Source organism: Petaurus breviceps, unplaced genomic scaffold (assembly GCF_028583685.1).
Source record: "Petaurus breviceps papuanus isolate PSGF00001 unplaced genomic scaffold, PetGlider_PUasm1.0 90775, whole genome shotgun sequence".
Lineage (NCBI taxonomy): Eukaryota > Metazoa > Chordata > Mammalia > Diprotodontia > Petauridae > Petaurus > Petaurus breviceps.
Window position 1 is genome coordinate 11703059 of NW_027187342.1, and position 25538 is coordinate 11728596.

The 25538-nt window shown below is 37.3% G+C and overlaps 1 long non-coding RNA gene and 1 pseudogene across 2 annotated transcripts in view; one reads left to right on the forward strand and one right to left on the reverse strand.

The window, feature by feature from the left end:
* Positions 1-25538, forward strand: part of LOC138146873 (uncharacterized) — a 278700-nt gene that overhangs the window by 167325 nt on the left and 85837 nt on the right. The gene's annotated exons all lie outside the window — the stretch shown is intronic.
* On the reverse strand, positions 1888-4547 carry LOC138146949 (NSFL1 cofactor p47 pseudogene; annotated as a pseudogene).

Sequence of the window (25538 nt, forward strand, 5' to 3'; positions counted from 1 at the left end):
CTATCCATTTTTACCAGCAGTTTTTGTTGAATAGTGAATTTTTAACCCACTAGTTGAGTGTCTCTGGGTTTTTCAAAGTACCAGGCTGCTGAGTTCATTTTTTGTTTCCATATGTTGTGTACCTAATATATTCCACTAATCAACTTCTCCATTTCTTAATTAGTACCAAATAGTTTGTCTGTAGTCCATGCATATATGTGCACATATATGTAGTATTATATTTGTAGTGTAACTTAAGATACATTACTGTTAGATATTTCTTTTCTACTTTTTTTCATTGTTTCCCCTGAGAATCTTAACCTTTTGCCCTTCCAGATGATTTTGTTATTATTTTTATAGCTCTATAAAGTAATCCTTTAGTAGGTTGATTTGTGTGGCTCTGAATAAGAAAATCAATTTAGGTAGTATTATTGGCTTGACCTACTCATGAGCAATTGATAAATCTGTCTTTATTCCCATAAGTGTTTTGTAGTTTTATTTATATAGTTCTTGTGTGTGTCTTGGCAGATAGACTTCCAAGTATTTTATATACTGTATAGTTAATTTAAGTGGAATTTCTCTTTTTTCCTTCTGAGTTTTGTTGCTAATATATAGAAATGATTATGATTTATGTGGATTTATCATGTCTTTCTACTTTGCAGAAGTTATTATATCAATTAATTTTTTGATTCTTTTAAGAAAATCGTATTTTCAAAAAATTTTGTTTACTCTTTTGCTTATTAACTCAGTTTCTTTTTCTTATCTTTTAAAATTAAATTTTATTTTTTTCAATGAACAAAAATTAATTTTTCTCCTTACATTCTGCCCCATCTCACTCCCTCCACACACACACCACTGCGGGGAAACCTCTTGTTACAAAGATGCATAATCAAGAAAAAACAAATTTTTGTATTGGCCATGTCCAAAAAATATATGTCTGATTCTGTACCCCAAATCCATCACCTCTCATTCAGGAAGTGTAGCATGCTTTATCATCAGTACTCTAAAAAAATGGTCCTTGTGTTGATCAAAATTCTTATCTTTCAAAATTGTTTTTTACAAGGATTTTTATGTATAAACTATTCTCCCAGTTCTGCTCACTTTATTCTGCTTCAGTTCATACAAGTATTGCCAGGTTTCACTGACTCAAACTAGTCTTTTCATCATTTTTAGGCACAATTAGTATTTCCTTATATTCATATACCATAATTGGTTTAGCCATCCCCCAGTTGATGGGTACCCTTTTTGTTTCCCGTTCTTTGATGCTACAAAACAATTATAATAAAAAATATAAAAATATTTTTGTATTTAAGGGTTCTTTTTGTCCTACTTTGATCTCTTGCAGATGTAAGCCTAGTAATGGTATCTAGGTCAAAAGATACAATACAGTTTAATATCTTTGGGGACATAGTTCCAAATTGCTTTTCAGAATTGCTGGACCAGTTCACTGCTCCACCAGCAATCCACTTATGTGCTGGTTTCTCCATAGCTTCTCCAGTATTTATCATTTACCTTCTTTTTCAGCTTTGTCAAACTCAAAACACGTAAGATTGAACCTTAGAATTGTTTTAATTTACATTGCTCATGAATGATTTGAAGTATTTTTCATATACCTATTGTTACCTTAGAAATATTTATTCTTTTGAAAATTGCCTGTTCATATCCTAGGACCAGTTGATAGTTGGGGAATGGTTCTTATTCTTATAAATTTGAATCAGTTCCTTATATATTTTGGAGAGCAAACCTTCATAAGAGAAACTTGCTGCAATCCTCCCCCCCCCCCCAAGTTAACTGCATCCTTCCTAATTTTAATTCTTTTGGCCTTATTTGTACAAAAACATTGCTTTTATATAATCAAAATTATCTATTTTAATTTTTGTGTGTTATTCTCTATCCTTGTTTGATCATGAACTCTTCCCTATTCGTAGATCAGAAAGGTAATTTCTTCCCTGATCCTCTAATTTGTCTTTAATGTCATCCTTTGGAGCCTATCTTAATATATGGTGTGAGATTTTGATCTATAACTAGTTTCTGCCAGACTGCCTTCTAGGGTTTTTTTTTTTAATTTTTTGCTTGCTTTTATTAACTTGTTAAAAAAAAAAAAGAGTTCACTAATCATCACAAAATCCCAGTAAATGCATCTAAAGATAAAACAAAATGTCCAACCGAGATCTAAAAACCCAGAGCTAAGGGGAGATGTTACACCATACAGCACAGTGCACACATATGGCAGATTGATGTATGCAGCAGATAGCTGTGGACAGAAACAGGAAAAAGAGAATGGTGGGTGTGGTAAGGGGGGAGAAGACCGGTTTTATATTAACCACTGCACAATAACAGCATTGAGCAGATTGGCCTCCTTCAATTTTTTTTTTTTGGAAAGGTGGTCATAAGGACAAAGTTCATGGCTGCCATTGCTGGCTGAGTATTGACAATGAAAAGCTGGCTATTACTGATCCTGTGATGAAGGTAAAATTTCTGTACCAGTGTCCCACCATCAGCAAGCCAGATTTGGATGTTGATTGTGGGCTCTGATTCATCAATTGTGATGGAGGAACTGACTTTGGCATTGTTTTCTGCCTACTAGGTTGAAAACATGTGTTCAATAGTTGGGGGATAGTGTTTTCCCAATTTCTGACCCCTGGCCAATGAAATATTTGAAGGTTCCCATGGGCTTTACAAAGTCCTTATCTTGATGTTCTTCCATGTCCAAATTGAGTTGTCCCCCATGTGATAACTGTCATAACTCTGTAAGTACTTCACTTCTGCAGATAGACTCCAGAAACTGGGCATCAGATGGGTCTTGATAGCTTCTCAGCTCACCATTGTCCAGGCTGAATCTACTCTTCCAGGCCTTCAATACTATATGCTCATCTTGGCCAGAAGATTGTCATCTTTCTCCTGCTACTTAGTCTACCACTCCTGGGCTGCCCCGAGATAATGTCTGCCCCTTGTAAATGGTTTTGGTTTGCTAGTCTCATTAGAGTTGTTGGCCATTCAGATGATAGCTACGTTTTTTGGCACCCTTGAACAGATCTTCTACCAGCTCATTGAGGCTTTTCTTTCTTGGGGGCCAACAATCTGCTATCCACTTCTTTCTGAGTCTCCAGTGTAAAACCTTTGATTCTTTTCATCATCTTCTTGGGTATGAACAAAGTCTCTAAATGATGTTGCCCTGATATCACTGGGAGCTGTGCCTCTGGACACTAAACTGTGTGCTGGCTGGGAAACAAGGTGTTTATCACCTCTATCTTCATAAAAACTGGCCAAGGCAATCTGCAGGACCCATCCAGTTGACTGGAAGAAGTGAGCCTGGCCCTCCTTGGCCCAGGTCATTGCCACAAACTCCTTCAGCTTCTCCCACCACTCCATCATCTTGCCCTGCCTTCCAGTTTTTATATAGCAGTTTTGGTTGACTAATGAGTTCATAATCTAGCAGCTGGGATCTTTGGGTTTATTGGATACAAAGTTACTGTGTTCATTTGCTTCTGTCTGATGTGTACCTAATCTCTTCTATTGATCAACTTCTCTATTTCTTTTTTTCTTTTTTAAGCTATTGGGGTTAAGTAACTTGCTCAAGGTTACACGGCCAGGTGTTTCTGGGTGGGTGCTAAGTGTCTGAGCCTGGATTCGATCCCCCAGGTCATACCGACACTGGGGCCGGTGCTCTTACTTGCTGTGCTACCTGGCCGCCCCAGCTTCTCTATTTCTTAACCAGTATAATGCTGTTTTGATGATTTCTGTTTTGTAGCATAGTTTGAGATCTGGTAATGGTAGGACTTTTTAAAAATATAATTTTCCTTAAGATTCTTGACCTTTTGTTTATCTAGATGAATTTCATTTTTTAATTTGAATTACCTTTGTTATTATTTTGTTCTAATTCTGGAAAGTAACGCTTTCGTAATTTGGTATGACATCGAATAAGCAGGTTAGTTTAGTTAGTATTATCATTTTTATCATACTAGATCATCAAATTCTTGAGCAATGGATATTTCTCCAAATCACTTAGTTTTATATTTGTGTTGAGAGTGCTTTTTGCTTTTTCTTTTGGGTTTTTTTTTTGTTTTCTTTTGTTTTGTTTGGTATTTATATGGTTCCTATGTTTGTCCTAGCAGGTAGATTCCCAGGTATTTTATACATTCTGTAGTTATTTAAAATGGAATTTCTCCTATCTCTTCCTGATAGGTTTTGTTGATAATATAAAAAATACTGAAGATTTGTGTGCTTATTTTATATTCTGTTGCTTTACATTTTTATCTTCTAGTTATTTCAATTAATTTTATCTGACTAGAGTTATTTAAGTAAAGGATATCATCTTCAAAAAGTGATCATTTTGTTTGCTCTGTTATTTCTCCCAATTTTTTTCTTGTCTTTTTGAGAGTCAGCATTTCTAGCACTATGTTAAACAATTGTGGTGATGATGGACTTTACCCTTGATCTTACTGGAAAGGCCTCTATTTTATCTTGATTACACATACTGCTAGCTGTTGGGTTTGGATACATACTATTTATCATATTAAAAACGAGTCTGTTTATCCTTTTTTCTTTTTAGTGTTTTTTTTAACAGATATGGGAGTTGTATTTCATCAAAACAAATTTATCTATTGATACAATCAATAGATATTTTTGGGGCGGGGGGAATGTTGCCAGCAACTGATGTTGACAGGCAGATGTCCGTCTAGTTTTGAACTAAAGAGAATTGGGGTAGGTGAGCATAGTTGGATAACAATGGAGTAGTATAGTTGATTATATATCTTTCTAGTTCATACATGGAAGGTTTTACAGTGAACTTAGGATCACCAGTTTCTCACAGATATACTCAGCTAAACATAGATATCAGCAAAAGACCTTGACTACCAAGCAGCTTCCTGCATGCCCAGATTGCTTGAAGCAGACACAGCAATATTTCTTGATACTGATTGCCAATTATTCTTCTTGGGGAAAGATATGGCACACCTGTCCAGAGGGGACTTTGCACCCTCCCAGGTTCAGACAAGTCAACAAGTCCGAACTCAGCTATAGCTCAACGAGTTCTTGAAGTCAGAGCAAGTCACAAGTCTCTGGACTCAGAAGCTCAAGAATCGGTTAGATTTGGCCCCCCACAGGGGGTTGTTATTAATATGATTTGTTATATTTATCTGCCTATAATATATTATCATTTTGATGTGTAACCTCTTATTTAATATTGTATTTACAATTTTTGCTTTTATTTTCATTATGGAAATTGATTTATAATTTTTTTTCTGATTTATCTCTCCCTGGTTTAGATATCAAGACCATATTTGTATCATAAAAGGAATTTGCAGAATTGCTTCTTTATTGGTTCCTCAATAGTTTTTTTTTTGAGTAATAGAATTTATTTGTAAACCCATCTGGTCCTACATTTCTTTTTCCTTTAGTATTTCATTTGAACTTTGTGACTTTTTCAGTTTCTTTATCTGAGGTTGTGTTATTTAAATAATTTATTTATTTTAATCTGGGTATTTTATATTTTTGTAGATGCTTATTCATTTCACTTACATTATTTGTTAGCATATAATTGGGCAGGATAGTTTCTAATAATTTCTTTTTTTCTTTGTTGTAATTTCTCTGTTTAAATTTTGATATTGACAATTTGGTCTCTTCCCTTCCTTTTAAATCAGAATATCAAATATTTTACCTATTTTCTTGTTTTTGTTTATTCAATCGAATTCAGTTTTTAATTGTTTGAATTAGTCAATTCAATGTTTTTTTCTTTAAATATTATTAATTTCTTTGTTTTCAGAATTTGTTTTGGCACTTTCAGTTAAATGCCAAACTAACCTTGTTAGTTTTAAAATTTGTTGGTTTTCTAATTTTTTCAGTGGCATTCCTCATTCATTGATCCATTCTTTTTCTTTTTTGTGGACAAAAATGTTCAGAAATGAATTTTCCCCTCAGGATTGCTTTAGCTGCATTTTAAAAGTTTTTGCATGTTGTGTCATTCTCGTGACTTTTTTTTCTTCTGAAATTTAATTTTGTTTCTATTATTTGTTCTTTTGACCATGAATTCTTGAGGATTAAGTTATTTAGTCTCCAATTAATTTTTAGTACTTTCTTTAAAGGTCTTTTATTAAATACAGTTTTTGGTAGTTTTGAATATATTTTGGTAGTTTTAAATATAGTTTTTGGTTGGTAACTAATATATTTAATATGTCTGTTTTCTGTGTTTTTTTTTCTGTTTCTATGGCCTAGTTCAGGGGTTGGCAGACTATGGCCTGGGGGACAAATCTGGACTGCTGCCTGTTTTTGTATAACCCATAAACTAAGAATGGTTTTAAAAAATTAAGATAATAAAACTTTATTTTAAAATGTAAAAAACATTCTAGTTCATGGGCCATAATTTGTAAACCCCTGGTATAGTATATTGGTGATCTTTGCTAAGTACCATGAATATTTGAAGAATCCTTATTCTCCTAGATGTTCTCATCCAGTAAACACTAGAGATCTATCTTTGACTCTTCATTCATCTCTCCTATACTCCTCCCCACCTCTGTCCTCTGACATTGCCACTACCCTGGTGCAGTCCCTCATCATCTCATGCCTACACTATTATAATAGCCTGCTGGTGGGTCTCCCTCCCATAACTCTCTCCTCACTCTAGTCAATCTGCCACTCAGCTGTCAAATAAATCTTCCTAAAGCATAAATCTTACCATGTTACCTCCGTATTCAATAAACCCCAGTGGCTCCCCTTTATCTCCAGGATCAAATATGAAATCCTCTGTTTGGTATTCAGAGTCCTCATAACCTGCCCTGCCCACTTTTCCAGTCTTCTTATACCTCCCCCTTCCATGGCCTCCATGATCCAGTAACATTAACTTCTTTGTTCCTTGAACAAGACACTCCCCCTCCTGATTGTGCATTTTCACTCGCTGTCTCCTATGCCTCAAATGCTCTGCCTCTTGGCTTCTCTGGCTTCCTTTAAGTTTCAGTTAAAATTCTACTTTGTTCAGGAAGCCTTTCATGATTCCCATTCTTTCAAGTGCCTTCTCATTGTTAATTATTTCCAATTTATCATATATCTATAGCTTGTTTGAACATGTTTACAACATTAGTCTGTGAGCTCCTTGAGAGCAGGGACTATCAATTATCTTTTTTTTTATCCCTTGCCCTTTGCACAGTATCTGGCACATAGTAGGTGCTTAACAAATATTTCTCAAGTGGCTGATTAAAATTTGAATCAGATCCTTAACTTCCTTCTTATTTATCTTATAGTTATATTTATGTAGAGATCTAAGATAGGTATATTGAGATTCCCAACTATTTTATTCTTACTGTGTATTTCATACTGTAAACTGTTTCCTTTTAAGAATTTAGTTAATATGTCATTTGGTATGTACGTATTAAGTATTGACATTAACTCATTGTTTATGGTGGCTTTAGGCATTATATAGTTTCCCTTTTTTGATTTTTAAAATCAGCTCTTTTAAAATGTGTTGCCTTCTTGGAGATCATAATTTATTTTAAATATTCTCCTTTAAAATTTTTTAAAAATATGTATTTATTGTAGAAGCAGGACCTCCAAATGGCTCAGGCTTCCACCTTCCCCAATCAATGTAAAAAGGGGACTCTGAACAAACTTTGGAGCTGCAGAACCCACAAAATGACACAAAGAAGCTAACCTCCCACTGAGGACAGCCTGGCAGACCGGCAGGAATAGGCCAGTGCAGCACTCTGGTAGCCGAGCCCAGGCCCATATGAGCCAGAAGTTTTAGCCCCAGGGTGGGCCTGACCAGGCACTGGCCTGAGGGACTCCAGATTAGCACCAACTGTGGCCATTTCCAGAATTATCAACACATAGATGCAAAGGACAAAGTGAGAGATCAGTGCAGTCTGGACTTTGGGACCCAATAAGTGGGAGTGTGTTGCCTTTTGCCCCTGGAGCGAGAAGCCACTGAGATGCCCAGCAGAGCCAGCCAGTGCCACGTGGCAGCTTCAGCTCCTGATCTGCAGAGTGTAGGGGGACCAAGTGACCTGTCTAAGTGGTAATCGCTCTTGCTTTAACCTCCTTGGATCTGGATTGCAGTCTAGGGTGGAGGTCCTGGGGTATGTGTCCACCTTGCCCAAGCATGTGGAGGCCTGAGAGAGGGCACCCATCTAATACCTCTGGAAGCTGAGAAAACCCCAGCATTTGGGACAAAAGCTCCCCTGTCTGGTGGCAGAGTCCTACTGTGGCTAAAAGCCCAGGGGTCAAGTGACTGAGGGGCGATATGACCAGGCAAAGGAAACAAAGCAGACAGACGATTCCAACATTAGACTCCTATTTTGGGGACAAAAAGGACCAAAGCATGGAACAGGAGGAAGACAGTGAAGTCAGAACTCCTGCACTGAAAGCTTTAAAGGAAAATACAAGCTAGTTACAGGCCATAGAGGACTTTAAGAAGCAGATAACAGAAGTGGAGGAAAAATTGGGAAGAGAAATGAGAATGATGCAAGAAAATTATGAACTGACAGTCAACAGCCTGACTGAGGAAAATCACACCTTAAAAAAATAGACTAACTCAAATGGCAAAAGAGGCTCAAAAAGGCAATGAGGAGAAGAATGCCTTAAAAAGCCAAATTTTCCAGATGGAAAAAGAATCTCAAAAGCTTAATGAGGAGAATCATTGCTTCAGAATTAGATTGTAGCAAATGGAAGCTAATGACTTTATGAGAAATCAAGATGCTGTTAAACAGATCCAAACAAATGAAAGAATAGAAGGCAATGTGAAATATCTCATGGGAAAAACCACTGACCTGGAAAATAGATCCAGGAGAGATAATTTAAAAATTATTGGACTACCTGAAAGCCATGATCAAAGTAAGAACCTAGAAATCATCCTCCAGGAAGTTCTCAAAGAAAACTGCCCTGATGTTTTAGAACCAGAGAGCAAAATAGAGGTTGAAAGAATCCACTGATCACCTCCTGAAAAAGATCCCCAAAAGAAAACTCCTAGGAATATTATAGCCATGTTCCAGAATTCCCAGATGAAGGAGAGAATATTACAGGAAGTCAGGAAGAAACAATTTGGATATTGTGGAAATACAAACAGGATCTGGCAGCTTCTACACTGAGGGATCAAAGGGCTTGGTATATGATATTCCGGAGGGCAAAGGAGCTGGGATTAAAACCAAGAATCACCTACCCAGCAAAACTGGGTATCATGTTTCAGGGGAAAATATGGTCATTCAGTGGAATAGAGGACTTTCAAGCATTCTTTCTAGTATCTCAGGGCAGTTTTCCTTAATGTACTCTTGGAGAATGTTGTCTAGGCTCGTTTTTTCATCATGATTTTCTGGTAGGCCTATGATTCTCAGATTATCTCTCCTGGATCTGTTTTCCAGGTCAGTTATTTTTTCTCTGAGGTATTTTGCCTCTTTTTCTAATTTTTCATTCTTGTTGTTTTGTTTGACTAATTCTTGGTTCCTCATAGAGTTATTTGTTTCAATTTGGTTGATTCTGGTTTTTAGGAAATCATTTTTCTTGGTTAATTTTTGGAGTTCCTTTTCCACATCATACACTTTTTTTTTTAGAGAGATGTTTTCTTCATTATAATGTTTTTCTACTTCTGCTATTTTGGTTTTGAGAGAATTATTCATTTTGTCTTCTATCTCTCTCATTTGGTTTTCAAAGTTCCTTTTGATCTCATCTAGGAGAGCTTTCTGTGCTTGGGACCCATTCCCTGTTGATGTTTCAGCTGTGGGTGTGTATTCCACATTGTCTCCCTCTGAGTTTGGTTCCTCCCTCTGAGGATAGTAGGACTCCAGAGTCTTTGTCTTTGTAGTCTGCTTTCTACCCATTTTGAGGCAGGGCCCTAGCCACGCCCTTCCTCTAGGGATCCCAAGCCTTTACTGTAGAGGGTTTTGCCCTGGGTCAAGAGTTACTATGTTTTCAGGGTCAGAGGCGGGGTTTGGAGCAGGTGAGTTTCACTCTGTCATCCTGGAGGTCCTGATAGGGGCTTTTTTTTTTTAATTTCTGGGCAATGAAGTGGTAATCTCAGGAGTATTTGCTGTCCAGGACAGGGGCCCCTGTATTTGGTTCTTACCTTGCTCTTTCCAGTCCCAGCCCTTTGGTGATAGGCCTGGTAGTGGCCCTTGTGGTTGGTGGGACGACTTGCCCTCCAAGTTGATCAGACCTCTTCTGGGCCTGCCTCACTTTCAAGCATTCTTGATGAAAAAACCAGAGTTGAATAGAAAATTTGACATTCAGATACAAGAAGCAAGAGAAGCATGAGAAGGTAAACAGGGTAAAGAAATCATAAGAAACTTATCAAAGTTGAACTATTAACATTCCTACATGGAAAACAGTAATTGTAACTGATGAAACTTTTCTCAGTATGAAAATAGTTGAAGGGAATAGAATTATATGTGTGTGTGTGTGTGTGTGTGTGTGTGTGTGTGTGTATATATATATATATATATATATGTCTATATATGAGTGTATATGGGCATATGAATAAATATGTGAATGTGTGTATATATGTTTACAGGTATACATAGATAGAGGGCACAGGAGTAATATAATAGGAAGGGATGATACTTAAAAGGTGAAATTAAGAGGTGAGAGAGAAATATAATGAGAGGAGATGGGGAGAGACAGAATGGGGTAAACTATCTCATATAGAAGAGGCAAGCAAAAATGGTTACAATGGAGGGGAAGAATAGGAAGGCAAAAGGGAATGGGTCAACCTTATTCTCATTGAATTTGGCTTGGGGAGGGAATGAAATACACACTAAATAGGGTATCTCACCCCATAGGAGAGTAGGGGGGAAGGGGATGATGGAAGGGAGGGCAGGCAAGGGGGGAGGGAAGTTGGAAGCACCCACTTTTGAAAAAGGATGGGATCAAAGTAGAGAATAGAACAAGTGGGAGGTGGGATAGGAGGGAGGGAAATATAATCAGTCTTTTATAGTATATCTACTATGTCATTGTTTTGTGTTAGCTATACATGTGCAACCTATACTGAACTGCTTATCTTCCCAGTAAGGATGGGAGACAAGGGAGGAAGGGAATGAATCTGGAATTCAAAGTTTTGAAATCAAATGTTTATATATACTATTATTAATACTATTTTACATATAATTGGGAAATAAGATATACAGGCACTGGGGCCTAGAGATCTACCATGCCCTACTGGAAAAGTCGAAAGGGGTATGGGAGAAAATATGGGAGAGAAATTTTTTTAAAAAAGTATTTATTTCATCAACTATTTCCTGATTACATGTAAAATGTTTTAACATTCATTTCAAAAATTTTGAGTTACAAATTCCCTCCCTTCTCTTTGTCCTCTCCTCCACCCTTTGAGAAGGCAAGCACTATGATATTGGTTATATATGTGAAGTCAAGCAAAACATTTTCATATTAGCCATGTTGTAAAAGAAACCATACACAAAAATTCCAAGAAAAATTCCAAAGTTAAAATGTATACTTCAGTCTATACTGAGTTAAAATTGCAATCATGATTACTACCCCTGCTTTTTTTAGTTCACCTAAAGCAAAAGAAATTTTGTTCAAATTTTGTTCAAAATTTGTTCAAATAAATTTTAATTTGCATGAATCTTTGTTTCATTTTATTGTCTATAAGCAATATATTGTTGGATTCAGCTACTCTCCTCTGTGTTGTGTGTGCTTTCAATCCATTCACCTTAACACCTGTGATATTAACTGTGTATTTCCTTCCATTCCATCCTTTTGTCTTTCCCTCTTTATCTCCCGCTCCTTCATTCAAAAAAGATATTGAGAGATAAGGGATGCATGGAACACTATTCATCTGATTTAATGCAATTCTGTCCTTCTATTCCTTTCCCTTCTTCCAGTCCACTATCACGGATTATTACCCTTTATTTCTTTCCTTTTATCCTCCCACCGATGTTCTATCCTATGAAGATAGAGCTTGCTTCTGAATAACCCCCCCAAATCTATTTTCCCTTTTAATCTCTCTGTCTCCTCTCTCCATCCTCATCTGATTCCATATGACTTTAATGTATTCTTATATGAAATGCTTTATGCAAGTGTGTGTGTGTGTGTGTGTGTGTGTGTCCAGCCCTCCTTTGTATAGTTCAAGTGAAAATGTTCATGGGTAGCCCATCTCTCCACACCTTCCTTCATGATTGTATAGACTTCTCATATATCCTGATTATGTGAAATAATAAGTTCCATCCTTCCTCTTTCCTCCCTCTTTCCCCCCAGTGTGCTCATTTTTGTGATTATGTTTCAACCTCTACTTCATTTCTCTCATGAATTGCAATAGAGCTTATGACAAATCTGTTATTTTCAAGCACCAGCCCTGGAGTCAGGAGGACCTGAGTTCAAATCCAGCCTCAGACACTTAACACTTACTAGCCATGTTACCTTGGGCAAGTCACTTAACCCTAATTGCCCTGCCTTCCCCTCTCCCCCCTCCCAAAAAGCAAATAATAGTAATAATGACAAATCTGTTATTTTCTTTGGGGTCCTTCTGGCAGATGATTTGGAATTATTCTTCTGTGTTTCTGTTTTGAGGCTTGTCCCTGATTCTGTAAAATTTCTTTATTGTTGTTTTCTTGTACTTATTCTTTTTTTTCAGTCTTACTACCTGAATTGGGACTTTATGATGGAGCCAGTCTATGTGAACTTCTGGAAGAAATGGTGGGATTTTTTTTTTTACTTATCTTTTCCAGCTTTGCATATCCAGATTCCTATTAAACATTTGGAACTGGATATTCTGTAGACATCTTAAACTCAACATATCCCAAACTGGACAAATTATCTTCCCCTACTTCTGTATTACTATCAAAGGTACCACCATCCTCAAAGATACCAAAGCCTACAAACTAGATTTAATTTTCAATTCCTTCACTCCCCACATCCAATCAGTTGCCCAGTCCTATCATTTCTACCTTTATAACATCTTTTATATACACCCCCTTCCCTCCTCTGGCACTGCTACCTTCCTGGTATAGAGCATTATAACCTCACACCTGGGCTTTATCATAGTCTGCTGATTGGTCACCCTGCCTCAGGTCTCTCCCCACTCCAGTCCACCCTTTGTTCTGCTATTAAAGTGATTTTCCTAAAGTATAGGTTTGACCATATCACCTTCTTACTCAGTAAACTCCAGTGTCTCCTTATTACTTTCAATATTAAATATAAAATCCTTTAAAGTCCTTTTTAACCTGGCCCCTCTGGATGCTAATCAGTTGGGAAATGGGTGAACAAATTGTGATATGCGATTGTGGTGAAATACTATTGTTCTATAATAAATGACAGGCAGGATGGTGACTTATATGAATTCATGCAAAATGAAGTGAGCAGAACCAGGAAAACATTGTACACAATAACAGTAATATTGTACAATGATCAGCAATGAAAGACTTGGCTACCCTGATCAAGACAATGATCCAAGACAATCCTAAAGGACCCATGATGAGAAATGCTATCTACCTCCAGAGAGAGAACTAAGGAACTTTGAATGCAGATTGAGGCATAGGATTTTTTTAACTTTATTTTTATTGTTTTATTTGTGTTTTCTTTTGTAACATGGCTAATACAGAGATATATTTGGCATGTCCTCATATGTATAATTGCCTTCTCAGGGAGGGGGTGAGATAAGAGGAAGTGAGAGAATTTGGAACTCAAAATTGAAAAAAAAAAGATTGTAAAAAAATTATTTTACATATAATTGGGAAATATTTAATGAAATAAATAATAATAATTTTAAGAAGAAAAAAATTAATCTGTCCCCTTCTTTCCTTTCAAGTTTTCTTAAACCTTACTCCCTGCCACTTATTCTGTGATAGAGTGACACTGGCTTTCTTTGTGCTCTTTGAACAAGACACTCCATCTCCTTACTCCATGTATTTTCACTGAACATCTCCATACCTGGAATCTCTCTCCCCATCTCCATCTCATGGATTCTCAGTCTTCCATCAGGTCCCAGCTAAAATCCCACCTTCTACAAGAAACATTTCTGATCCCTCCTAATGCTAGTTCCTTCGCCCTGTTGATTACCTCCAATCTACCCTGTATATAGCTTGCTTGCATATAGTTTGCCTGTTGTTTCCCCATTAGACTGTTTCTGGATGGCAATGATCGTTTTGTATCCCCAGTGCTTAGCACAGAGCCTGGCACATTTTAGGTGCTTAATAAATGTTTTATGACTTGACTGATCCGTATTACCCAAAGTCTGATTAATAAGCATTGTGTTGCTTAAGTACTTCAAGAGCAGCTAGGGAGCTTTCTGTGCTGGAACAGTAGTGCACTCATCAGTCTGAATTGGTAGGGGCAGGAGTGGGGAGAGGAATAAGCATTTATAGAATAGGGAAGGTGACAAACCCCACATAAGTAGTTGTTGCCATTGTTGTTTTTCTGGTTTTGAAGAGGACCAAAGACATCATGAGTGATGACTTGACTTGCACATATATTGGATTTAAATGAGGCAGAGTTGCACAAAGTCATGAGTCTCACTCTCTCTTTCTGAATCATCAGAGTCCAATGGTCCTAAGATGCCTGACATCTTTGATGCCTGACCAAGCCCTAAGTGCTCCCAATGCCTGATTCAGCCATCTTCATGGCCGTTGGAACAAATTGTTCACATCTACTCATTCTGCCAGGGAAGGTCTTCACACACTTGAGTTAAACATCCCCCTAACTCACCAACATGTTTGGGGCCTGATACCCTCAACCTGGTTTAGCCTGTCTGCCAAAATGGTTTTACTGGGGTATGGTCAATGTGCATGCTACTACGGCTTCTTGGAGCCACACATGAGAGTTGGGTGAAGGTGGACACCAAAGGCATATGAGTAACCCTGAAAGGGGCTTAGCATACCTTCACACCAGAGGTGCTAGTCCTTCCTGAACACCCCACATGTATAATGAGACCTCCATGTAAAGAGAACTGCTGTGTGACTCAAAGAGAGGTAGAGTAGACATCTCTAGCCTCTTCTCCCCTCATCCTTCTCTAAGGGAGCCTTTCATACTTTCATTTCAGCCAAGAAGAGAAGTAGGAAGTTGGGGCTGGAGGCTGACCTGCTCTTTTCAGAGAGAGGGGCTACTGGGCTAGAATTTTTCTGCTTCCTTAAGTATTATTATTCTAGGGGGTATAGGATCAGGTTCCATCTAACTTCTGATCCCTTCATTTGTGAGGGAAGAAGGACCCCACTTTCTATATCCAAGGCTTGACCCCTTTTCCATGCAATACCAGTTCCACAACAGAGAAAATGGCAAAGAAACCCATTTATCCAAATCAGTAGCAAAAAAAAGAAATTCAGAGAAAGTAGATGTAAGAGAACATATACCATACAATGAAGAGTGAAAGAGCCCTTCCCATAGCTCAACCAGCTCCTCTCATATTTTCCCAGTCTTTTCCTTTAGCAATCTGAAGTGGGGTTGACCTTTTCCATCTTCCATATGGACACTTGAAGTGAAAATTGCTTAAAGTAACTCCATGTTTGAGGAATCCCCCAAAAGACTCAAAACTTGATAAGTCCCCAAAAGTGGGTTTCAAAGGGGACTGGACTTGAAGAGTCCCAAAGCCCTTGGAGAATTCAAAAGGAGACTGACAGAGGCTATATCTCAATGAATAAATGGTCAAAAGATTTTAACCAAAATTTTTCAGAAGACTTTACTAACCATATGAAAGAATATTCCAAATCACTAATAATAAAAGACATGCAAATAAAAACAACCCTGATATTTCACCTCACCCAGCAAACTGGCAAAGATGACAATAATAATAACTAGGATTTATAAAACACTTTATGGATATTGTCCTATTTGAACCTCACAACAATCCTAGAAGGTAGGTGCTATTATTCTTCTAGTCTTGCAGATGAGGAAACTGAGGCAGGCAAAGGTTTAGTGACTTGTTGAAGGTCATTCAGCTAGTAAGTATCTGTTATTTACAGACCAACTTGGTTTGGACTCAGGTCTTCCTCATTCCAGGTCTAGTACTCTATCCAATATGCTGCCTAACTGCTCTATCCAACTATACCTTTCCAAAAGATGAAAAAAGTTCATTTTGAAAGGGTTTTGGAAAGGTGGGCACACTAATAAATTATTGGTGTAGCAATAGATTGGTCTACTCTAACCAATCCATATTGGGAAACACTTTAGCATTATGCTAAGAAAATAACTAAAATTTGTAAACTCATTGTCCCAAAGATTCTACTACTAAGTATATGACATAAGGAGGTCAAAGAAACAAAGAAAAGTTGCATTTATTCTAGTCTTTTTGTGGTAGCAAAGAACTGGAAACAAACTGAATGCCCTTTGGGTGTTTTTTAGGAGAAAGCCTAATAAAATCATACTATGTGAATGTAATGGAATATGATGGTATGTTAAAATATTATGAATGTGAAGAATTCAGAGAAACAAGGGAAGACTTACTTGAAATTATTCAGAATGAAATAAGCAGAACCAAGAAAGCAATATGACTAGAACAAGGTAGATGGAACAAAAAACAAAAACAAAACATGGGATTGCTATGTGATTATAATAACTATGTGATTGAATGCTGTGATTATAAAATTTAATTTGTCTTTTAAGAAAAGATAAAAATGTACCTCTCTCCCTTCTTTCCAGAGGTGAACTACAGATGAAAGTTGCATATATTGTCAGACTTCATTAATGAGTTGGTTAGTTTTTCTAAGTTGCTCCCCTCCCCTTTTATTATTTGTTTTTGTTAAAGGGGATGACTCTCTGGGTAGAGGAGGGAGAAGGACTATGTTTAGAAATGAAGGTAATATAAAAACAAATATCAGTAAAACTTTACAGTAAACATCGTATGTCTATCTGAAATTAAATTTTAACACTCTTTCTTTCTGAATACAAATACTTATGTCATTCTCACTAAAGAGTTGAAGATGTTAATTTCTGTATTTCAGGATGATAAAGCAACAAAATCCAGACAGTTTACTGACTGAAAGAACCATAATAATGTCATAGTGTGTATGTACTTGCTAATTTATGTGAGATTTTTTAACTAGAAACCCTTTGATGGATGATGTACAGTATAAAATAAAATGTACCCTCTTAATGGCACACAAGTTGCTAGCTTATTACTTGTATAGATCTTTCTGGAACAATCTTGGAATACATTCATTTAGGGCAAACTACATATAGACCTCATCATGTATGAAACCTCCAGTTTCTACAGGCTTGGAAGCAGTAGCCACTTTCTTTCATTTACTTGCCCACCTTTCTACTCACAACAATGTCTACCGAAGCTGGCATGTCAAATTGCCTGTTTCAGAATAAGGGCAATGGAAATTTTGACAAGAACAGACTTTTGGACCTTAGTTATCTGTCTGTCTTTGTGTTTCTAAGTGGCTACTGCAGGGGCATCAAGTCTCTTAAAGGGGGGGGGGGGAATTTGAAAGCTATGAAAGGAGAAAAGCACAGAATAAAAAAAAAAGATTTTTGAATTAAGGAAAAACTGATAAGGGGCAGGAAAAAGGATTAGGCAAGCTGGTAGCAGTCAGCAACTGACAGTGAGATGTGACACAATAAAAACTGGGTCATTGAGTTGGGACAGCCCTAGGACATAAAAAGACTGAAATGAAGTAAAGCTCTGGATTACTTTGTTCTTGAATATTGAATTTTTTCAGAAGCATAGGGCATGAAATATTATAGTGATAAGCCAAGATTGGAAACATAGCCAAGAAAAAAAAGGTCTTTAAGGGATTGTTTAAAATGTGCTGAAAGAATAATTTGGTTTGGTGTTAAACTTCCCCAAAAGTAAATTGACACAAAGATTTTGCATACCAAATAAGCAAGGAAGATAAAAAAACAAGGAGGAAAGCTAAATAGCCCTATAAATTTGGTAGCATTAAAAGTGTTAGATTTTAGACATCAGGAGATTATCAGGCGCCATAAATGGGATATTTTGCATCTGCAATTAAGGTTCATTTGTTTTATGTAAGTACCTAAATTCCATTTGTAGGAGACTATAAATCCTGAATTTTAAAGTTAAATAAAAAAAGAAAAAGTGGGGAATAAGGACAAGGGAACAAGATAGATAATAAGAGCTCATGAGGTTTTTTATAATCTTTCTCTACCCATCACCACCAGTATCTTATCTTAACATTAAAAAACCAGCTCTGTTAATAATTTTTAAGAACAAAATAAATTCAGTTCAAAGTTTAAAGTAGCATGTTGCTGAATGAAAGCAATGATACTAACTTTCAAAATGTGGTAATGCTTTTTTTTTTAAAAAAAAAAGTCAAGAATTGCAACAACTTTGAAAAAATAAAGGAAACTAGAGGACAAAACTCTTGTTGGATAGTATAGGTTATATACTCTATATAAACAAACACAAGACATTCTACATAGTCCAAATGGTTTGGAACGGTAGCTGTGCATCTTTCCTTAAAAGACATGCTTAAAATATGTTTTCTTTTCATAGAGTAATGCAGTACTGTCCATAAGCATTAATTCACAAATTTATTCAAATACCATTTATTAAATGTCTACGCTGTACAAAACACTATTACCCACTAGAAGAGATTTAAAATTACATAAGATATCCCCTTGTTTTAACATCTCAGTCTAATGTGATAAATATAATTGTATAGTACAAGTACATATAGTAATATATAATAACTGTAAAATAATTTTAAAGCAGATCAGAATATTGTAAGAAAAGTACAAAATGTCATATGAAATTTGAGGAAGTAAAGATTATTTCCAACTGGGAGGACCAGAGAGCTTTAAACATGGATCTTTGACAAAATCCTTCTCTCTTGTCTCTCGAATTGACCCTGAGTTCTTGGAGGTTATTCCTATGGATCATAAGTGCTATCAAAATCTGCCATGTTGGAAAGACTTTGTATAGTGTCCTGGTAACAAACCATGACTGGTTCAGCCCAATGTAACAACAGTGGGATGCATGTGTGTGGTTGTGGGTGAGGGTACAAATCACATAGTGATATTATTACTATTCTCTCTTCCTTATTCCCCTTGGATTTTGGAGATGTAATCAGCTATACCACTAGTTACAATAATTGACTTGTTTTAAGCCTAGGGGCAATATAATGGACCCTCAGGTCTACAAGGTTTCCTTCTCTCTTGCTTATATTAAAATTTTACACTTAATAAAGAATTTACACTAAATGAAATTTATATTGTGGGAGTTTATATTAAGTGAAAAGTTAGGAGTGTGAATCAGAATCACTGACAGCCCCCAGTTAGGAAAATTAATAACATTTAGGCAGAGATTTGGTTGCCTGCCTTAATTTATATTTATTTACATTTATCTCTGGCTAACTTCTGGCTTCTTTGTGGTTAAGGCAAAATTCAAGTTACTAAAAACATTTGGTTAAGAAGAGTGTATTACAGGGTCTGTTAATAGATACCTGCTAGGGAATTTGCAAGAATAGCAGACTTTTGGGGGGAACTCTTCTAAGTCCTTGAGAAAGTTGGAATATCTAATATTGTCAGTTCTAATTTCCTGCTTTGTGATGCTTGTAAGACCAAAGGCAATCTCTGTGTGATCTATCTCTGCCAAAGCTCAGTCCTTTTTTTCCTTACCTTGTGCTCCTAGCTCTTCCCTCTTCTGCCTGACCCTCCAACCAAACTAGCTCAAAGTTTTATACAAATTGCATAGGACTTAAGCAATTCATCACCCAACAGACTTCCTAGTGTACCTAGTTGTAATATTTTTGATTGATTCAAAAAGGTCTCCAGGCCTTATTCATACCTAGTTCTGATTGATAGATTCAATCAAGAAGTGCTCATTTCTTTTCAGAGAGGTGGGATAATCAATGGACATGCCTCTTTTGTATAAGATCAGAAAGGCTTATCACTAGGGGGCTGGTCACTTAATGATGAATTCTCTGGCTTTGGATACACATAAGTAATCTGTACTATTGAAGGAAGTACCCCACACTAATGGTTCAAAGACTTTCAAAAGGCAATGATGGAGGTAAGAAGTTGATCACTATTTAGAGATCACAATAATTTATCCTTTGATGTCCAGACATAAATATTTTATAAAACAAGCAGGTTTCTAAAAACAGTAATACCACCAAAATGGTATCATTTTTAATTTTTCAGATTTCTAATGGGTCTATATTCAGCTTAGGGTATCATTGATTCATTTTTAAAAGTTTCCTAGTCCCTGACCTTGAGTTATTTATATCCTGATTTGCAACTGCTTTCATGACATTGTTCAACTTTATAGTGCAAAATAGAAAATAGTCAGATTGTACACACATTTCACGTGAATTCTATAATTGCTTGATTTAGTAGTACCCAGAACTACTATATAATAATGGCCAGAAGCAATAAGGCTTTATGACATCAACACTGGGCTTCAAGAGAAATGCATAGGTATTTGAAATCATATTCATTATTGAAGTTCCAAGAACTTTTGCATTGCTATGATCAATCTCTTAATGATGGCTGCAGAAAATTCATTTCTTGCATTGTTGACTATTCCAAATCAAGAATTCACAAGGAATAGAGTAACCATAGACATTTCATGTCATATGTTTTTGGTATGGTCTAGTCCTAAGAACAGTGACTAATAGTGCAACAATTAAATCCAAGTAAAAATAATAGAGGATCACAAATCTAAGAATTAAGTTGTCTCCCACAAATTCAAGAGCGAGGGTCAGAAAGAACACAAAACACCAAGGTCAAGCTGAAGGAATCTGTGTTGTCCAGAGCAACTACCTTAAAACATAGCTAATATAAAGTAAGTTATAATCTTGGAAATTATAATATCATGAGATGGAAAACTTAATGATAGACCACAATGGCCCCACCAAATTGCAACCATCCTCTGAGACCTACCCTGAAGCAATCAAACAAACTTACTTTTCTTTACTACACATTATTGGGATGGGCTTAAATATATAAGAGAAATTAAATCAGTCAAGTATTTAAGAAAATAAAATTGTAACTTAATTTAAAATTTACAATTTTATTTTACCTTAAAGTTCTCCTCCTCTCCTCCATCTGCTCAAGAGAATAACTTTCATTTTAAAGTTGATTTCTGTTGACTCACTTTTTATTATTTTCTTGCATCATTCTCATTTCTCTTCCCAATTTTTCCTCCATTTCTTACTTGATTTTCAAAATCCTTCTTTAGCTCCTCCATGGCCTGTAACCAATTCATATTTTTCTTGGCGGCTTTTGATGCAGGAGTTCTGATTTCAATGTATTCCTCCCATTCCATGCCTTGATCCTTTTTGTCCCCCAAAAAGGATCCTATTGTCTGTGCTTCTGTTGCTTGCTCATGTTAGCAGCCAATTACTTGACTTTTGAGCTCTTTGCCCCAGTAGAACTCTACTTCCAGAATGGAGAGAGCTATGTCCCAAATTGCTGGGGTTTTTGCAGCTGCCAAAGCTATTAGATAGGCACCCTCTCTATACCCCCACACACTCTAGCTCACTCATCACACACCCCAGGACCACCACCCAAGACTGTGATCTGGATCCAAGCAGGTCAAAGCAAAAGAGATTACCTTTTGAATGGTCACTAGGTCCCCTTACAATCTGCAGGCCAGAAGCGCTGGAAGCAGCCATGCGGCAGCAGCTGCGGCCACCACACCTCTGCCACTTCTTACTCTGGGGGCAGCAGCTGGACTATGCTCCCCCTGTTCCCAACAAAGTTCCACACTGACCTTTTACTTTGTCTTTGGCATTTGTGGATTGAGAAGTCTGGAAACTACTACAGCTGCTGGTGATTTACTCTCTTGAAGTTTGCTCCAGCTGCAGCTGCTGGTCAGGGCCTCCCTGGGCCTAAAACCATGACTCAGTTGGTACTGCACTCAGCTCCCAGCATGCTGCAGGGGACCCTTCCTGCCAGGCTTCTTTCAGTGGGAGATTTGTTTCTCTTTGTCACGCTGTGGGTTCTGTAGCTCTAAAGTTTGTTTAGAGTCATCTTTTACATGTATTGGAGGAGGTAGAAGCCAGAGCCACACAGAAGTCCTGTTTCTACTCCACCATTTTGGTTCTGCCAACTTAAAGTTGATTTCTAAGAGATATATTTTCAAAAGTCAGACTCAAAACAACTATGTTGAAATATTAACAGGTAAATCTTAAAAGATGAATAGTACAAATGATCATTTATAGCATACTCTATAACCCTTAATATATAATATCCTACAATATGGAGCAACATTATCATCTCTAACTCATGGAATAAAGCTGAAACTCGGAATGCCTTAGTAATTGACACCAAAATTACATGATAAAAATAACCTAATCAAATTCCAAGGTCACATGATGTAGTCTACTCTATTTTGGGGATGGTTGGTGCTGCTAATCTGTTCGTAAATACAACCATGACATTTTCTATGAATATGTATATCCTTTTCTCATATGTTCTTTTGTTTTGTTTTGTTTTGTTTGCTTTTTGGAGGGCAATTGGGGTTAAGTGATTTGCCCAAGGTCACACAGCTAGTTTTTGTGTTGTGTCTGAGGCCAGATTTGAATTCAGGTCCTCCTGACTCTAGGGCTGGTGCTCTATTCACTGCACCACCTAGCTGCCCCTCTTGTGTTCTAAAGGTCATATCCAACAAGAAAATATGCTATATTTATTTGCATCTGAGTCTTTACAGAATGAGAAAAAAATTCTATTTTCAAAGCCATGATAGCACACACACTTATGTTATTCTTTTGTTACCTGAGGTGTGATAGAACTAAAACTCTGGCCTTGTATGAGCCTGACTGAATCTCAGGGGCTCTTTTTGGTACTTAGCCCTACCATATTTCTCTTGGGAACAAGAGATTTGGGATCATATCTAGTTCTCCACAACAAAAAAGAAAAAGGCCTTCATATCCCTTTTAAGCACTCAGGCACGAATACATCTATAATATTGGAGGTCTTCATTTACCCTACCAGAGCAAACATGAAAGGCTCAGATACAAATCCCATAAACAGTCAAGAAAATTCTGCTACTTCCTCTCTAGTGGATCTCTATCTTTCCAAGAAGCTTTTTGATCCTCTGAATGTACATTTTTGCCCAAAGATTGAGGCCTCACACTGGGGGAAAACACTCAAGATTGTTAAAGACCCATCTTCCCGTATCTGCACATTCCGTAGAACCTTAGTGCTTATAATGGACAAAGACCAGGATTGCCCCTCTGTATTCTGACTCTGTTGTTCACTGTTCCTCCAACCCAGCCCCTGTTTGGACCAAGAAACGGCATCATTTAAAAGCTCCTCTACTGAATTCAGGAGGGGTAATCCAGGGATTGCTCTTTAACTTGGCCATTGCCATTCTACAGATGCCAGTTTACATTTCTTCAGCTCCCAACATGACTCAGGAACTTATATACTCATTTCATCCCCCATTGTTTTGGTGGCCATGTGGTTTCCTAGACTAGGAATCTGCCGCTAAAGCAAAAGCTTTTTCTCTCCAAAGAACTGAGTCCAAGTCTCTGGATGTAGCTCCTCTCTTCTCTGCTCTCTCAGATGGGATCTCCTCTGGTTTTCTCTGTCTCTGCTCTTCCTTTTAAAAGCCAAGTTAAAGGACATAGTTCAGGTACATAAATAGATGTATGAATTAATCATTTTTAATGTGATATAAAAACTGTATAGCTCCACCTGTATTAGCCATAGGTATCACAACTTGAACATGTCTAAAATGAAATTTATTATCTTCCTTCCACTAAACCCATCTCTCTTACAAACTCCCTGTAAAGCCACACAGCTTTCCAGAGGATTGCTGCTGTGAACAGCTTTCAAGGTTCTGATTACACAGTATAGTGAACTCTCTATTTATTCAATAACAATCAGAGCAAAATGTTCACAGAAAATCAATGTACAGCATTCACCATATCACAACTCAACAACTTATCACTAAAATGGTCACATAATTTTCACCGAAGTGGTCAAATAGTTTTCAACAAAGTACAATCATTTAGTAAATAAATCATTTAATAACTCAATCATTCAATCATCTTTAAGGAGCCTTGCCTCCTCAAGGGTCACAAAGTGCAAAAGTCAAAGTTCTCCACCCATCAGGTGCAATTAAGTTACAACTTCAACAGTCACTACTCAGTACCCGCTTAAGGGGTAGTGGAAAGTACAAAAGCCATCCACCCCTAGGTCACAAGTAAATTACAATTTCATTTGTCACTACTCATACAATTTCATCAGTTACTACTCGGTCAATTTCATCAGTCATTACTCAGTACTCATGGAGAGGTCTTTTCATCTTAACTTGGGGCAGGTAGCTCCTACCTGAATCCACCAAACTGTCACCTGGTTTCAAAGGCAGACAGCCCCTAGTTCCTTGTCCAGCTTTCCGTGCAGTTCCTGCTCCACATTGGAGCTCACAGTGTCCAATCCATCTCAAATCCTTCACAGTCTCTGTTCCTGGGAAGACAAGGCTTAACAAAGTTACAAGAACATACATACACATTAACAAAGCTACAACAGCATTTGTACAAAGTACCAGCACCACAGTCATGCTTCCTCAGCAGCTCCGGCTGGCCCTTGGAAGTCCTCAGCACTATAAGCTCAGTTCTCAAAATCAAAAATCACTTTATCCAGCATCCACGTGTCTTGCTCCAAGAAATTCTGTCTCAGTTCTCAATTCTCATTTCTTCTCTATTCAGTCTTCAGTCCAGCCGCAGCTGCCCTGCCTCCACAACACTTACCCGAGGAAATTCTGACTGTCCAGCTTGTGCTCTTCCTTATATACAGTATTAGCTTCTCCCTGTTCAGCCCCTTCCTGTTGTGTTAGCAACAGGGGATCATACCTTCTGTTTCTTTAATAGAGGCTTAATTTGAAACTAGGTGCTAAGTACCTCTTAGCTTGGCAATACAAAGGGATCTTCAAATTTCATTACTATTACACTCCCCTATTTACACTAAGGGCAATACCACCCATCCTCTTAGACATGCAAGTCCAGAGCATTGGAGTAGACCTTGACTCTTTTTTTTTTTTTGCTTTTTGGAGGGGGAAGGCAGGGCAGTTGGGGTTAAGTGACTTGCTCAAGGTCACACAACTAGTAAGCATGTTAAGTTTCTGAGGCTGGATTTGAACTCAGGTCCTCCTGACTCCAGGGCCAGTGCTCTATTCACTGCACCACCTAGCTGCCCAGAACCTTGACTCTTGCCTATTACCTCTCATCTCCCATACCCAGTCTATTGTCAAATGTTATCAATTCTACCTCCACAACATCTCAAATTTATCCTTGTCTCTCCACCCACACACCACCACCCCAGTTCAATTTCTCATTACCTTTTGCCTTGGATGTGATAGTATCCTAACTGGTCTTCCTGTTTCCAGTCTTCCCCTTCTCCAACCTATCTTCCATGTGGGTTCCAAAAATAATCTTTCTAAAGCATGGGTCTGACCATACCAATTCCAGGTTCAAGAATCTTAACAGAATCACCAGAGAATGTTAGAAGGAATCTCAGAAATACATACCTCAAAGAAATTCTACTGTAACATACCTTGCAAGTAGTCATCTGGTATCAGCACGAAGACCCTCCAAAAACAGGAAAACCACTTCATCAGAGGGCAGCCCATTATTTTAGATAGCTCCAAAGTTCTTGCTAACATCAAGGCTAAATTTTCTTCTTTTCCCTTTTTGCCTACTTCCATGGTTCTATAGTCTTAA